Source organism: Chiloscyllium plagiosum, unplaced genomic scaffold, assembly GCF_037043375.1.
Source record: "Chiloscyllium plagiosum isolate Xiang-an unplaced genomic scaffold, Cpla_swu_hap1 HiC_scaffold_4, whole genome shotgun sequence".
Taxonomy (NCBI): Eukaryota; Metazoa; Chordata; class Chondrichthyes; order Orectolobiformes; family Hemiscylliidae; genus Chiloscyllium; species Chiloscyllium plagiosum.
The window spans coordinates 149,343,503-149,358,833 of NW_028270142.1; positions in this window are offsets into that span (position 1 = coordinate 149,343,503).

The following is a 15,331-nucleotide window of genomic DNA, read 5'->3' on the forward strand; positions in this document are numbered from 1 at the left end:
CCTCATGCTTAATGATGGATTCTAGAATTTTACCAACAACCGAGGTTAGGCTAATTGGCCTATAATTTTCCATCTTTTGTCTTGATCCTTTCTTGAACAAGGGGTTACAACAGCGATCTTCCAATCATCCGGGACTTTCCCCGACTCCAGTGACATTTGAAAGATCTCAACCAACGCCTCCGCTATTTCCTCAGCCACCTCCCTCAGAACTCTAGGATGTAGCCTGTCGGGGCCAGGAGATTTATCAATTTTAAGACCTTTTAGCTTTTCTAGCACTTTCTATTTGAAAGGTTTGCTGATCGATTAGACTCGCAATGTATGGAGCTACACTCAAACTATAGACTATCACACTGAGACTTCAAAAGTATCTAGTCTCCCTTCAACCACTGTAAAGTCATACAGCGCAGAAAAGGCTTTCGGCCCATTGAGTCTGCACCAACATAACTCCCACCAAAGGCACAGAGAGAGTCGTAGAGTCGGACAGTGCAGGAAAGGCACCCAGGAGAGGCAAAGTATCAAACAATTTGCACAACAGAGAGAAAGTGAGGCTCTGGATCAGTGGTGCTGGAAGAGCACAGCAATTCAGGCAGCATCCGAGGAGCTTCGAAATCGACGTTTCGGGCAAAAGCCTTTCATCAGGAATAAAGGCAGAGAGCCTGAAGCGTGGAGAGATAAGCTAGAGGAGGGTGGGGGTGGGGATAGAGTAGCATAGAGTACAATAGGTCAGTGGGGGAGGAGATGAAGGTGATAGGTCAGGGAGGAGAGGGTGGAGTGGATAGGTGGAAAAGGAGCTGGGCAGGTCGGACAAGTCCGGACAAGTCAAGGGGATCGTGTTGCTGGAGGTTAGAAACTAGGATGAGGTGGGGGAAGGGGAAATGAGGAAGCTGTTGAAGTCCACATTGATGCCCTGGGTTGAAGTGTTCCGAGGCGGAAGATGAGGCGTTCTTCCTCCAGGCGACTGGTGGTGAGGGAGCGGCGGTGAAGCAGGCCCAGGACCTCCATGTCCTCGGCAGAGTGGGAGGGAGAGTTGAAATGTTGAGCCACGGGGCGGTTTGGTTGATTGGTGCGGGTGTCTTGGAGATGTTCCCTAAAGCGCTCTGCTAGGAGGCGCCCAGTCTCCCCAATGTAGAGGAGACCGCATCGGGAGCAACGGATACAATAAATGATATTAGTGGATGTGCAGGTAAACCTTTGATGGATGTGGAAGGCTCCTTTAGGGCCTTGGATGGAGGTGAGGGAGGAGGTGTGGGCACAGGTTTTACAGTTCCTGCGGTGGCAGGGGAAAGTGCCAGGATGGGAGGGTGGGTCGTAGGGGGGCGTGGACCTGACCAGGTAGTCACGGAGGGAACGGTCTTTGCGGAAGGAGGAGAGGGGTGGGGAGGGAAATATATCCCTGGTGGTGGGGTCTGTTTGGAGGTGGCGGAAATGTCGGCGGATGATTTGGTTTATGCGAAGGTTTGTAGGGTGGAAGGTGAGCACCAGGGGCGTTCTGTCCTTGTTGCGGTTGGAGTGGTGGGGTCTGAGGGCGGAGGTGCGGGATGTGGACGAGATGCGTTGGAGGGCATCTTTAACCACGTGGGAAGGGAAATTGCGGTCTCTAAAGAAGGAGGCCATCTGGTGTGTTCTGTGGTGGAACTGGTCCTCCTGGGAGCAGATACGGCGGAGGCAGAGGAATTGGGAATACGGGATGGCATTTTTGCAAGAGGTAGGATGGGAAGAAGTGTAATCCAGGTAGCTGTGAGAGTCGGTGGGTTTGTAGAAAATGTCAGTGTCAAGTCGGTCGTCATTAATGGAGATGGGGAGGTCCAGGAAGGGGAGGGAGGTGTCAGAGATGGTCCAGGTAAATTTAAGGTCAGGGTGGAATGTGTTGGTGAAGTTGATGAATTGCTCAACCTCCTCGCGGGAGCACGAGGTGGCGCCAATGCAGTCATCAGTGTAGCGGAGGAAGAGGTGGGGAGTGGTGCCGGTGTAATAGTCCAGGAACTCCCCACATACGTTCGAGACACCACTCACGCCCTCCACCTCCTCCAAGACGTCCGTTTCCCCGGCCCCCAACGCCTCATCTTCACCATGGATATCCAATCCCTCTGCACCTCCATCCGCCATGACCAGGGCCTCCAAGCCCTCCGTTTTTTCCTCTCCAGACGTTCCTAACAGTACCCCTCCACCGACACTCTCATTCGTTTGGCCGAACTGGTCCTCACCCTTAACAATTTCTCCTTTGAATCCTCCCACTTCCTCCAGACCAAAGGGGTAGCCATGGGCACACGTATGGGCCCCAGCTATGCCTGTCTCTTTGTTGGCTACGTAGAACAGTCAATCTTCCGTAATTACACCGGCACCACTCCCCACCTCTTCCTCCGCTACATTGATGACTGCATTGGCGCCACCTTGTGCTCCCGCGAGGAGGTTGAGCAATTCATCAACTTCACCAACACATTCCACCCTGACCTTAAATTTACCTGGACCATCTCTGACACCTCCCTCCCCTTCCTGGACCTCTCCATCTCCATTAATGATGACAGACTTGACACTGACATTTTTTTACAAACCCACCGACTCCCACAGCTACCTGGATTACACCTCTTCCCACCCTACCTCTTGCAAAAATGCCATCCCGTATTCCCAATTCCTCCGCCTCCGCCGTATCTGCTCCCAGGAGGAGCAGTTCCACCACAGAACACACCAGATGGCCTCCTTCTTTAGAGACCGCAATTTCCCTTCCCACGTGGTTAAAGATGCCCTCCAACGCATCTCATCCACATCCCGCACCTCAGCCCTCAGACCCAACCCCTCTAACCGCAACAAGGACAGAACGCCCCTGGTGCTCACCTTCCACCCTACAAACCTCCGCATAAACCAAATCATCCGCCGACATTTCCGCCACCTCCAAACAGACCCCACCACCAGGGATATATTTCCCTCCCCACCCCTCTCCGCCTTCCGCAAAGACCGTTCCCTCCGTGACTACCTGGTCAGGTCCACGCCCCCCTACGACCCACCCTCCCATCCTGGCACTTTCCCCTGCCACCGCAGGAACTGTAAAACCTGTGCCCACACCTCCTCCCTCACCTCCATCCAAGGCCCTAAAGGAGCCTTCCACATCCACTCATATCATTTATTGTATCCGTTGCTCCCGATGCGGTCTCCTCTACATTGGGGAGACTGGGCGCCTCCTAGCAGAGCACTTTAGGGAACATCTCCGAGACACCCGCACCAATCAACCAAACCGCCCCGTGGCTCAACATTTCAACTCCCCCTCCCACTCTGCCGAGGATATGGAGGTGCTGGGCCTCCTCCACCACCGCTCCCTCACCACCAGACGCATGGAAGAAGAACGCCTCATCTTCCGCCTCGGAACACTTCAACCCCAGGGCATCAATGTGGATTTCAACAGCTTCCTCATTTCCCCTTCCCCCACCTCATCCTAGTTTCTAACCTCCAGCAACACGATCCCCTTGACTTGTCCGGACTTGTCCGACCTGCCCAGCTCCTTTTCCACCTATCCACTCCACCCTCTCCTCCCTGACCTATCACCTTCATCTCCTTCCCCACTGACCTATTGTACTCTATGCTACTCTATCCCCACCCCACCCTCCTCTAGCTTATCTCTCCTCGCTTCAGGCTCACTGCCTTTATTCCTGATGAAGGGCTTTTGCCCGAAACGTCGATTTCGAAGCTTTTCGGATGCTGCCTGAACTGCTGTGCTCTTCCAGCACCATTGATCCAGAATCTGGTTTCCAGCATCTGCAGTCATTGTTTTTACCTCGTAGAAAGTGAGGACTGCAGATGCTGGAGATCAGAGTCGAGAGTGTGGCGCTGGGAAAGCACAGCAGGTTAGGCAGCATCTGAGGAGCAGGAGAATTGATGTTTCAGGCAAAAGCCCTTCATCAGGAATGAGTCTGGTGTGCCGGGGGATGAGAGATAAATGGGAGGAGGGTGGTGCTGGGGAGAAGGTAGCTGGGAATGTGATCGGTAGATGAAGGGAGGGTGAAAGTGATGGATCGGAGAGGAGGTTGGATCGGATAGATGGGAAGGAAGATGGACAGGGTGGTGCCAAGTTGGAGGCTTGGGACTGGGATAAGGTGGGACAGAAGAAATGGGGAAGCTGGTGAAATCCACATTGATCCTGTGTGGTTGGAAGGTCCCATTGCGGAAGATGAGGTGTTCTTCCTCCAGGTGGTAACTGTTTGGTGGTGGAGGAGGCCCAGGACCTGCATGTCCTTGGCAGAGTGGGAGGGGGAATTGAAGTGTTCAGTCACGGGGCGGTGAGGTTGGTAGGTGCGGGCGTCCTGGAAATGTTCTCTAAAATGATCGCAAGTTGGCATCCTGTCTCCCCGATGTAGAGGAGACCACATCGGATGCAACCAATACCGTAAATGAAATGTGTGGGAGTACAGGTAAATTTCTGTCGGATGTGGAAGGCTCCTTTGGGGCCTTGGACGGAGGAGAGGGGGGGAGGTGTGGGCACAGGTTTTGCACTTTCTGCGGTGACAGGGGAATGTGTGTGGAGGGGAGGGTGGGTTGTTAGGGGGCGTGGATCTGACAGTGGAGTCACAGAGGGAATGTTCTCTCCGAAACACAGATAGGAGTGGGGAGGGAAATATATCCCTGCTGGTGGGGTCTGTAAGTGGTGGAGGATAATGCGTTGTATACAGAGGTTAGTGGGTGGAAGGTGAGGACCAGGGGGGTTCTGTCCTTGTTGCTTTGGGAGAGGTGGGGTTCAAGGGCAAAGATGCAGGAATTGGAGGAGATACGCTGGAGGGCATCGTCAACCACGTGGGAAGGGAAATTGCGGTCTTTGTAAAAGAACACCATCTGGGATTTTCTGAGGTGGAATTGATCATCCTGGGAACCGGTGCGGTGGAGGCGGAGGATTTGGGAATAAGGGATGGTGTTTTTACAGGAGGTAGGCTGGGAGGAGGTGTTATCCAGATAGCGGTGGGAGTTGGTGGTTTGTAGTAAATGTCAGTGTTGAGTCGGTTGCCTGAGATGAAGATGGAGAGGTCCAGGAAGGGGATGGAGGTGTCTGAGATGGCCCAGGTGAACTTGAGGTCAGGGTGGAAGGTGTTTGTGAAGTTGATGAACTGTTCGACCTCTTCATGGGAGCACGAGGTGGCGCAGATACAGTCATCGATGTGGCGGAGGACAAGATGAGGAATGGTGCTAGTGTAACTCCAGAAGATGGACTGTTCCACATATCTGACAAAGAGACAGGCCTAGCTGGGCCCCATGTGGGTTGTTTGGAGGAAGTGGGAGGATTGGAAAGAGATACTGTTGAGGGTGAGGACCAGTTCAGCTGGGTGGATGAGGGTGTCAGTGGAAGGGGACTGGTTGGGATGGTATGAGAGGAAAAACAACGGAGGTCTTGAAGACCTTTTACATGGTGGATCAATGTGTACAGGAACTGGATGTCTATGATGAAGATAAGGCATTGGGGGTCCATGTACAACAGGTTGAACAAGCATATTCCTTCAGCTTATAATGTACGCAACTGGTTCTTGTATAACCTGTGACCGAACATTTCATGCTGGACGTGATTCTGTGACTGGGCTGATCTTGCTGAACAGCACATAGTGTGCTAATATCTACAGGAATAAGCCTCCTAATGTAGCTCATTCAGACTGGTTAGAACTGTTATAAACCCTTACGCAGGGACCTGTTCTCTACAAACTGAAGAAAGGAGCTCACACTTTGTGGTTCCTTTGAATTCCTGGAGAAACTGGGAGCCTGTTGTTATGTGTTGCTTTTTCCACAGCAATCTCTTCAGCACTCAGAGGCACAGCCAAATGACAATCTGTTTTTTTTCTCCTGTAAGAGTTATTATGATGATTGAAATCTTGGATTTCTTGCTTTTGTCCTGATAATTGTGAAGAAAAAGCTTCAGTTCCACATTTCTCTTTGCAGTGATGTTCACATTTTTGACAGAAACAAGTGACTGTGGTTTTATTCACTCTCAGGATCTGGGAGATGCTGAGTCAGGACAGAGCGGGATTCAGTAAATATTAAACTGCAGTTATATGTTGTGCCTGAGGGAATGTCGCAGTAATGATAAAAGCCACTGAACAAGCAGTGACAAAAGAAGTTTGTAGATCAGGGACAGAGGGAGAGTGTAGGTGAGGGACGGAGGGAGAGTGTAGGTGAGGGACAGAGGGAGAGTGTAGGTGAGGGATGGAGGGAGAGTGTAGGTGAGGGACGGAGGTAGAGTGTAGGTGAGGATTGAGAGAGTGTGTAGGTGAGGGATGGAGGGAGAGTGTAGGTGAGGGATGGAGGGAGAGTGTAGGTGAGGGACGGAGGGAGAGTGTAGGTGAGGGACGGAGAGAGAGTGTAGGTGAGGGATGGAGAGAGAGTGTAGGTGAGGGATGGAGAGAGAGTGTAGGTGAGGGACGGAGGTAGAGTGTAGGTGAGGATTGAGAGAGTGTGTAGGTGAGGGATGGAGGGAGAGTGTAGGTGAGGGATGGAGGGAGAGTGTAGGTGAGGGATGGAGGGAGAGTGTAGGTGAGGGACGGAGAGAGAGTGTAGGTGAGGGACGGAGGGAGAGTGTAGGTGAGGGACGGAGAGAGAGTGTAGGTGAGGGACGGAGGGAGAGTGTAGGTGAGGGATGGAGGGAGAGTGTAGGTGAGGGACGGAGGGAGAGTGTAGGTGAGGGACAGAGGGAGAGTGTAGGTGAGGGATGGAGGGAGAGTGTAGGTGAGGGACGGAGGTAGAGTGTAGGTGAGGATTGAGAGAGTGTGTAGGTGAGGGATGGAGGGAGAGTGTAGGTGAGGGATGGAGGGAGAGTGTAGGTGAGGGATGGAGGGAGAGTGTAGGTGAGGGACGGAGAGAGAGTGTAGGTGAGGGACGGAGGGAGAGTGTAGGTGAGGGACGGAGAGAGAGTGTAGGTGAGGGACGGAGGGAGAGTGTAGGTGAGGGACGGAGGGAGAGTGTAGGTGAGGGACGGAGGGAGAGTGTAGGTGAGGGACGGAGGGAGAGTGTAGGTGAGGGACGGAGGGAGAGTGTAGGTGAGGGATGGAGAGAGAGTGTAGGTGAGGGATGGAGGGAGAGTGTAGGTGAGGGACGGAGGTAGAGTGTAGGTGAGGATTGAGAGAGTGTGTAGGTGAGGGATGGAGGGAGAGTGTAGGTGAGGGATGGAGGGAGAGTGTAGGTGAGGGATGGAGGGAGAGTGTAGGTGAGGGACGGAGAGAGAGTGTAGGTGAGGGACGGAGGGAGAGTGTAGGTGAGGGACGGAGAGAGAGTGTAGGTGAGGGACGGAGGGAGAGTGTAGGTGAGGGATGGAGGGAGAGTGTAGGTGAGGGACGGAGGGAGAGTGTAGGTGAGGGACAGAGGGAGAGTGTAGGTGAGGGATGGAGGGAGAGTGTAGGTGAGGGACGGAGGTAGAGTGTAGGTGAGGATTGAGAGAGTGTGTAGGTGAGGGATGGAGGGAGAGTGTAGGTGAGGGATGGAGGGAGAGTGTAGGTGAGGGATGGAGGGAGAGTGTAGGTGAGGGACGGAGAGAGAGTGTAGGTGAGGGACGGAGGGAGAGTGTAGGTGAGGGACGGAGAGAGAGTGTAGGTGAGGGACGGAGGGAGAGTGTAGGTGAGGGACGGAGGGAGAGTGTAGGTGAGGGACGGAGGGAGAGTGTAGGTGAGGGACGGAGGGAGAGTGTAGGTGAGGGATGGAGAGAGAGTGTAGGTGAGGGATGGAGAGAGAGTGTAGGTGACGGATGGAGGGAGAGTGTAGGTGAGGGATGGAGGGAGAGTGTAGGTGAGGGATGGAGGGAGAGTGTAGGTGAGGGATGGAGGGAGAGTGTAGGTGAGGGATGGAGGGAGAGTGTAGGTGAGGGATGGAGGGAGAGTGTAGGTGAGGGACGGAGGGAGAGTGTAGGTGAGGTACGGAGGGAGAGTGTAGGTGAGGGATGGAGGGAGAGTGTAGGTGAGGTACGGAGGGAGAGTGTAGGTGAGGTACGGAGGGAGAGTGTAGGTGAGGGACGGAGGGAGAGTGTAGGTGAGGTACGGAGGGAGAGTGTAGGTGAGGGACGGAGGGAGAGTGTAGGTGAGGGATGGAGGGAGAGTGTAGGTGAGGGACGGAGGGAGAGTGTAGGTGAGGGATGGGGGAGAGTGTAGGTGAGGGATGAGGGGAGAGTGAGGTCAGGGACAGAGAGAGAGTGGTAGAAGGACAAGGGCAGTAGATACATGGCAACACTACCCCCTGCAGGTTCCCCTCCAAGCCCCTCGCCATCCTGACTTGGAAATATATCGCCGTTCCTTCACTGTCACTGGGTCAGAATCCTGGCATTCCCTCCATAAGGACATTGTGGGTCTACCTACAGCACATGGACTACAGCGGTTCAGGAAGGCAGCTCACCCCCCACCTTCTCAAGGGGTAACTAAGGACGGGCAGTAAATACTGGGCCAGCCAGTGAAACCCACATCCCAGGAATGTTGTTTATATTTTCTCTTGTTGGAGATAGCCTCTCCCTGGCACCTCTGTGATTGAGGAGAAAGTGAGGACTACAGATGCTGGAGATCAGAATCAAAGAGTGTGGTGCTGGAAAAACACAGCAGGTCAGGCAGTATCCGAAGAGCAGGAGAGTTGATATTTTGGGCATAAGCTCTTCACCAGGATTCCTGATGATTCCCGATGAAGGGTCTATGCCTGAAACGTTGATTCTCCTGCTCCTCGGATGCTGCCTGACCCGCTGTACTTTTCCAGCGCCACACTCTTTGGCTCTGACCTCTGTGGTTGATTTTACTTGATGCTCATAAGCCTCAGTCTGACTATTGTGCAGGTCTTGTTGCATTTGGATATGAGTGGACAAATAGGTGATAAAGCTAATAGAAAAGTTAGCATTTATCACAAGAGGAATTTAATACAAAAGCACTTACACAGAGCACTGCTAAGATTGCATCTGCACCAACATGCACATTATTGGTCTCTGTGTTTAAGGAATTATTTAGATATGTTGGAGGCAGTTCAGAGAAGGCTTACCAGACTGACGGAGAGAAAGCAGCGTTAACGTTCCTCAGACTGGAAAGGGTCACTTGACGCTGGAGTGTTAACTCTGATGTCTCTCCACAAAAGGGTGGAAGTGGGTACTGCAGATGCTGGAGATTAGAGTTTAGATCAGAGTGTTGCTGGAAAAGCACAGCAGGTCAGGCAGCATCCGAGAAGCGGGAAAAATCGACGTTTCAGGCAAAAGCCCTTCATCAGGAAGGGTTTTCCAGCACCATTCTAATCTTGTCTCTCCACAAATGCTGCCAGACCTGATGAACGTTTCCAGCAGTTTCTGGTTTTGTTTCAGGTTTCCAGCATCGACAGTTGTTTTGTTTTTTATTTACCAGACTAATGTCTGGGATGGGGCGGGCTGTCTGACGAGGAGAGGTTGGACACGCTGGGTGGGGATCTGCTGGACTTTAGGAGAGTGAGAGTCACTTTGACTGGAATAGCTGAGGGGCCTTGACTGGGTGAAGGTGGAGGAGATGGTTCCTCACACTGGTGAGTCAAGAACGAGTCGTCATTGTTTTAAAATCAGGGGCCACCCACTTGGCAGAAGTTTCTTTCACAGGGAGTCGGTGATTGTTTGGAACATTGGAATGTGCTGGAAGCAGAGTGTTTTAATATTTTTAAGGCTGAGGTAGATAGATATCTGGGGTGAAAGGTTACCAATGGTAGGTGGGAGCATGGATTTGAAATTAAAATCTATTCATAAAACAGTTTAACTCACTCATTATTTTGTTCTTTTTTATTGGACTGATTATTAAGATTCAACAGCCATGATCTTATTGAATATCAGAGTAGGTCCAGAGGGACTGAATGGCTGACTTCTGTCATGATTCCTTGTTTCTATGTTCTGACCCTCCAATTCCATGAGCCTCCACATTTTTTATCAGTTTTATTTATGTATATCTTGTCAAACACTTAAAAAAGGCAAAAGTTTGACCAACTTGAAGTTTATAGAGTCCTGTGCCCTCTCTGTTCTTTCTGTCTTTATGCATCCTGTTACATGATTTATGCACTTTCTCTCTCTCTCTCTTTCTAAGCCTTTCTTTATTGCTATGTTACTCTGCACTGTTCAGTTCCCCCCTTTCTTCTCTCTCTCTATCTCTCTCTCTCCAACTGTCTTACCATATTTTCCTTTGTCTTTCCTTCTCCCACTCTCTCCCATTCCATCTCTTTCTTTTCCCCTACACATTATTTCTCACTTCCTATCTGTATATCTCTGTCATTCATTCCTGTCGGGTTTGCTCCCAATCTTCTCTCTCTCTCTCTCTCCCTCTATCAGGCTCCCTCTCTCTCTCTCTCTCTCTCTCTCTCTCTCCCTCTCCCTCTATCAGGCTCCCTCTCTCTCTTACTCTCCCATCTCTCTGTCAGCCTCGTTCTGTCTATCTCTCTGTTTCTTTTTCTCTGTCGTTGTTTGTTTTGTGAGTCTCTCTGAGATTGTGTCTGCCTCTCTTTAGCCTTCTGCTCTCCACCACCATCCATTTCTCTTTCTCTCTCTCTCTGTTCTCTTTCTTTCCCTCTTACTGTTTCTTTTTTTTTCTGTTTCTTTTTGTTTTTATATCTATCTCTGACTGTCTTTTTCTCCCTTTGTCTCTCTCTCTCTCTGTATATCTCTATCTGTCTCCCTCTGTCTCTCTATCTCTGTTTATCTCTCTCTGTCTCCCTCTGTCTCTCTATCTCTGTTTATCTCTCTCTGTCTGTATCCCTCTGTCGCTCTCAGTCTCTGCTTATCTCCCTCTGTCTGTCTTCCTCTGTCGCTCTCAGTCTCTGCTTATCTCCCTCTGTCTCTCTCTCTCTCTGTATATCTCTGTCTGTATATCTTTGTCTGTCTCTTTCTGTGTCTCTCTATCTCTGTTTTTCTCTCTCTGTCTCCTTCTGTCTCTTTTTCTCTCTGTCTCTCTCTGTCTCTCTCTCTATGTTTATCTCTCTGACTGTCTCCATCTCTCTCTCTCTAAATATATCTTTGTATCCTTCTGTCTGTCTGTCTCTCTCTCTCTCTCTCTCTCTCTCTGGTTCCCTCTGTCTCTCTCTCTGTATATGTCTGTCTCCCTCTGTCTTTCTCTCTCTCTCTCTCTCTAAATATATCTCTGTCTATATCCCTCTATCTTTCTCTTTCTCTCCATCTGTCTCCCTCTGTCTCTCTCTCTCTCTCCCTGTATATCTCTGTCTGTCTCCCTCTGTCTTTCTCTCTCTCTGTTTATCTCTCTCTGTCTTTGAACTGGGTAGTTATCATTTGCCTAAACGATCTCTGCTTCCATCAGAATTAATCAGAGGCTGCTCTCAGAGACACGTATACAAGTTAGTGTTAATTTGCCTGTGAATGCATTAAAGCTAATGAAACCTGAGTGGTGGGGAATCCTCTGGGGGCCCATTAATCACCCACCTCGACAGGCAGCCTTGATTACAAGTGGCAAGAAATTCATTAGAGTGGAGTCAGTGACAACTTTTATCTATCTGCTAGATCTGAGTCATTAGGCAGCCAAATTAAAGCTATGATGGTGATGATGAAACTCATCGGTTGTTTATCTTGTGTGGTTTAATCCATGTGACTGTACATCATCAGACGGAGCTGGTATGGCAGGACATAGACGTAGCCCTCTCCCAGTGATGGCCATCACCATCACCTGGTGAAAGGACGTGATCTATTTCTTTCTACATTGTCTCCCCACCGTGCCCCCCACTCCCACCTACCCACCAGGGCAGTCTCGTTGTCCCCCACCCGTGCTCTCTTAAACTTTCTGCTATTGCTAATACTCTCTCTCTCTGTCTCTGTCCCTCTCTCTCTCTCTGCCTCTCTCTCTCTGTCCCTCTCTCTTTCTCTCTGCCTCTCTCTCTCTCTGTCTCTCTGCCTCTCTCTCTCTCTGTCCCTCTCTCTCGCTCTCTGTCTCTCTTTCTCTCTGCCTCTCCCTCTCTCTCTCTGTCCCTCTCCCTTTCTCTCTGTCTCTCTCTCTCTCTGTCCCTCTCTCTTTCTCTCTGCCTCTGTCTCTCTGCCTCTCTCTCTCTCTGTCCCTCTCTCTCTTTCTCTCTGCCTCTCTTTCTCTCTGCCTCTCTCTCTCTCTGTCTCTCTTTCTCTCTGCCTCTCTCTCTCTCTGTCCCTCCCTCTCTTTCTCTCTGCCTCTCTCTCTCTGTCTCTCTTTTTCTCTGCTTCGCTCTCTCTCTCTCTTTGCCTCTCTCTCTCTGTCCCTCTCTCTCTCTGTGCCTCTCTCTCTCTCTCTCTCCCGCAGAATGTGCTTGTCTTTCTCACCTTGATTCTCTCTGTTTTTTATCTCACTTTACTCTTGAGCCAATAGGTGAAAGTGAGGACTGCAGATGCTGGAGATCAGAGCTGAAAATGTGTTGCTGGAAAAGCGCAGCAGGTCAGGCAGCATCCAGGGAACAGGAGAATCGACGTTTCGGGCATAAGCCCTTCTTCAGGAATGGCTTATGCCCGAAACGTCGATTCTCCTGTTCCCTGGATGCTGCCTGACCTGCTGCGCTTTTCCAGCAACACATTTTCAGCTCTTGAGCCAATACCCAAGATCACCGTTAAGCGTTTAATACTCAGATAACTTTCTAAAACAAAAAGAAACCTTGAAGCTCATAATTCCACAGAATCAATTGAACAAAGCCATGGACTAGTTTGACCACTTGCTGTCCTAGATTTTAGAATCCCAGGCCAGTGAGGGATAAACTGTACACAGCAAGGACAGTCACTGATTGAGTAACAGCCAAAAAGGCCCAGCCTCTTGACTCTTTCTGGAGAATGATACCTGTCCTGTTCTGATCATTCCACTGAGCCTTTCTTGCATCTTGAAGAAAGGAAATGTGAGCAGTACTCAGCTCCAAGTTTAAAGTGACTGCTTGTTTTTTTCAGGTTTAGTCTAACGGAAATGAACTAAGGGGATGCGATGGCCTAATTGACTGTTAATCCAAAGGCCCAGGTCGTGATCTGGGGACCCAGATTAAATCCTGCCATGGCAGATGGTAACATTTGCATTCAATAAAATTCTGGAATTAATAATCTAATGATAACCCTGAATCCATTGTCAACTGTCAGAAAAACCCACCTGGTTCAGTAATGTCCTTGAAGGAAGGAAACTGCCGTCTTTATCTGGTCTGACCGACATGTGACTCCAGACCCACAGCAATGTGGGTGACTGAACCACCCTGTGTGTAGTTAGGGATGGGCAATAAATGCTGTCTTCACCAGTGATGTCATCCTCCTGTAAATGCATTTTTTAAAAACCCAGTCTTATGTCTGCATTAATTTGATCTTGTTAAGTTGCTCGTTTTAATCATTTGTGAATATGTGTCCCATTATGATCCTTAATGAGATTGTGTTATTGTATGGTTAGAATGCCTATAGATTGGAAACAAGCCATTTAACCCTCTGAACAGGATCCCACCCAGACTCACCCCCCCCCACCCTATCCCTGGAACCCTGCATTTTGCATAGCTAACCCACCTAGCCTGCACATCCCTGAACACTGTGGGCAATTTAACATTGCCAATCCACCCTGACCTGCATATCTTTGGACTGTGGGAGGAAACCCATTCAGACATGGGAAGAATGTGCAAACTCCACACAGACATTGCCCTGAAGGTGAAACTGAACCTGGGTCTCTGGTGCTGTGAAGCAGCTTAGAAAGCAGTGACTTTTTAAACAAAAACAGAATGAGAATCAAACATCCGGATTTAACATGGAGTAAATATTAATACTGGATAACGTGGTCAAGCATCATGCAGAGCATGTCAAATAGAAAATGCAATTAAGATCCCATGGATCCCATGGTATTCTCTGTGTTTCCCACATATCAATGTCACTGAGTCACCAAATCTCATCAAACCTCTGTCTCCCTTTTACATGTGATTCCAACTCTAGTTTCACTGACCTAGCTTTAGACCTCCCTCACTGACACCCTGAGTGACTGTCCTTTCCTTGCATTGTGTTCCAAGAGATTCATGAGTATGCACTCATAAACCTGTTCATGGGCACAGTTCCAGCTTTTCCACAGACAGCTAACTTCACCCAACTGGCACAGCCCTTGTGTTTCTCAGAGTGCGAATATTTTTCAGCTGCTTATAGGTTTCCTTCACTCCACCTAGTGGCTGGACTAAGTTATTAGTAGCTTACAGGTTCTTCCAGTGGTCCACATCTCCAGACTGTTTCCAGTTTGTTTCACAAGCTCTGACCCTCAGTGGCTCCGAATGGATCCTACCATTTCCCAGAAACCTAATTTCCCAGTGTCTGTTGCAGCAACAGCTTTTTTCCTGATACTGTACCACCTCCCTGCAGCTGACCCAGGACTCAATAGCCTGTCTCCTGAGTTTTGCTTTTTGTTTAGTGCAGGGCCTGTGTTCTCTCAACACATGCTCCTCAACTGCACATGTCCACACCGGATGGTCAGGCCCTTGGAATGATGAAGAAATGAGACTGACAACATGCTGCTTCCCTGCTGGTGCATCCGAACCCGGATCCTACTGGGAAATGGGGTCCTCGCCCAAAACCGACAGCAGCTCAATGTGGGTTTTGTAGCTTCCGCCTCTTTAAGGAAAAGAAATCAACATTGGGCTGAAGGTTTCCACATGATGGTTCTGAGGACACAGCAGGTTTTTAATATTATAAACCTCGATCAGATAGCTCCTTACCAACTCTACTCATCACCTTTAAATTTCTACACAATTGTATGAATCGTGAAAACTAAATTATAGAAGCTTCACGTGTACAAAAACAAGTTTATCTAATAATGGGATTATCAGGAATTGACCATCGTATCATTGACGTAACTCAGCACCAATGATCTCTCTGCAAAGGTTTCAAATCATCCCACAGCCAACTTGTTGCTCTTTCCAACTTTTCATGTCAGTCCAATTTTATTTTCCAATCGGAACACTGTAAAGTCTTACTTTGAATCACGTCAAGAAGATTTTTTTGTGTGCCAATTACTCAGTTATTTTCCCATCAAAATCCCCTTTGCATGCTTCAGGAATGTTATTGGAATGATTTTCATGTGAAATGAAAATGCGTCATTTTTCTGCAAGATACATTCTCTGGATCTTTCACCTTTTTTCCTGACCCCATTCTGAACATGCATTATTTAACTTTTCACCAGGTGCTTTATTCTGGATTTTTAATCTTCCTTCTAACACTTTCACCTCCCATGCATTCATTAACAATATATTTCCAACCATCTCGGGTTGTCAAAAAGTCTTGTGCGTACTGTCAATTGTCTGGATTCCTGCTTTTGTCAGGAATCCTATTGGGAGCAGGAGGAAGCCATTGAGCTCTTCATACCTGCTCCACCTTTCAAGTAGATCGTGACTGCCCTAAACTCCATATTCCTGCCTGCTCCCAAAAAATGATTCATCAAGA